Source organism: Capsicum annuum, chromosome 1, assembly GCF_002878395.1.
Source record: "Capsicum annuum cultivar UCD-10X-F1 chromosome 1, UCD10Xv1.1, whole genome shotgun sequence".
Taxonomy (NCBI): Eukaryota; Viridiplantae; Streptophyta; class Magnoliopsida; order Solanales; family Solanaceae; genus Capsicum; species Capsicum annuum.
This window is the reverse complement of record NC_061111.1, coordinates 17,804,083-17,806,168: the sequence shown is the minus strand read 5'-3', so window position 1 is coordinate 17,806,168 and position 2,086 is coordinate 17,804,083.

Here is a 2,086-nt window from a genome sequence, read left to right as displayed (position 1 = left end):
GCAATTTTAGAAATGCTATAATGTATATACCACTATCTGCTATTTACTTTTTCTACTCAGATGATACAAGTAGAATTAAGAAGCGTCCAGAAAAACTAGAGGAAAAGGTCTTGAAAAGCTGAAGAGGACTTTGGAAAAAAAGATGATAATAGAAATTCTAGTTGGTAAGGAAAGAACAGTTAAGGTGGTCCAGTCATCAAAACTATCAAAAGAGTTGGGGATAATTGCGCGAAATTTTCTTATGCTTCCAAACAAGTGGAAGGAACTTACAAGAGAGGAAAAAAATACTACACTGATTAGATGTCATGTAAGATTTTTTACACTTTTTAATCTTGTAACACTGATGATTGTATCCTTTTAATACGTTAGGAATCTTAATTTTTATGTTTATCCCTTTAAACATTTTCTCCAGGAGAAGTTTGAAATTAATTTGGATGAACATTACGTCAAAGATAGTTGTGAAGACATCCTCAAAAATAGGAGTAGTCAATGGTGTTACAAATTTAAAAAGTTGTTTGAAAAGTGCATGTTCTGAGGAAGCTGCTTATAAAATTGAAGGACCAGAAATGACACCCAAAATTTGGATTAGGCTTTGTGACATGTGGTCAGATCCAGAGCATAAAGCGAATTATATTCGAATAAATATGCACTATATTTGTTTCAATGTTATTTAACTTCATTATATATATGTTGTCTTTGTAGAAACGATGTCAGGTAAACAAGATCAATCGATCAAAGCTCAAATGTAATCATATCATGGGTTCGAAAGCATTTTCAGTTGCTCGTGCTGAAATTGTAAGTCATATATTTTTTTGTTTTCTTGTTAATGGTGATTTAGTGATGACATTATTGTGAATACCATTATTTTATCAATGAGTACTAGATTTTTCTCTTCTTATTTCGGGGATTAGGCTAACTTTATTGTCATTCTATGCAATCATTTTTTATTTGTTTTATAAGGTGAAGAACATGAAGGGGTAGAACCCGCCAGAATTGACTTCTACAAAAACACTCATTACTCGACTAAAAAAGGATGGTCATCTGAACAAGCTGCAACTAACTATGTAAAAAAAATCAGATATTTTGATCGAACATGCAAATATGATTTACTTGTTTCTATCATACATTAATAAATAATTTTATTTTTTTTGCAGAATAGCATGAATGATATGAAAGCTCTATATACTTCGGGAGAGTCATCAATGACTATTGATGAAATTGTGGATGTCGTACTTAGTAAAAAGTTGGGATACATAAAAGGTCTTGGTTATGGTTCGAAACCTGATACTATTACAGCAACACAAAGAAGAGCAGTAGAGTTAGAAGACTCACTTTAAAAGGTGAAGGAGGAAGCTAAGAGTGTTAAGTGGGCCGGGCCGGGTCAATCCGGAATCGACCCATTAAAATTAATCGATTTGTGGGCCAGGCCGCGCCAGTTCCTGGTTAAACAATAAAATTTTTAAAAACAACCCTGACCCAGCCGACTTAACCCAACCCGATCTAACCCACCGAAATCCGATCTAACTCGGTTCAAAAACAGGTCAAACTCGGTCAAAAATAAAAATCCAATATACACTATATATACCCATCTATATATATTTTAAATACATTAAACAATATATATACACTATATATATAGTATATACTACATTAGAATTTAAAAAAATATATACAATTATACACAATTACACATATATACGTAACATTCAATAAATACGACTATACGTACTACTTTAAATAAAACATATGCTACAACATCTATATACTACAATATATATAAGTATATATATAGAGTTATATCCTAATTTATAAAATATATACACATGTATATGTTAAATATATACGTCTATAGAAGATATATACACATATATACACACCATTCAACATATATGTACTACTTTAAATAAAACATATAGTACAATATATATATATATATATAAAATACAATATATATATCGTTATATACTAATTTATAAAACATATGCAGATGTATACATTGAATATACAGATCTATAGAAGATATATACACAAATATACGCACCATTCAATATATATGTACTACTTTAAGTAAAACATACACTACAAT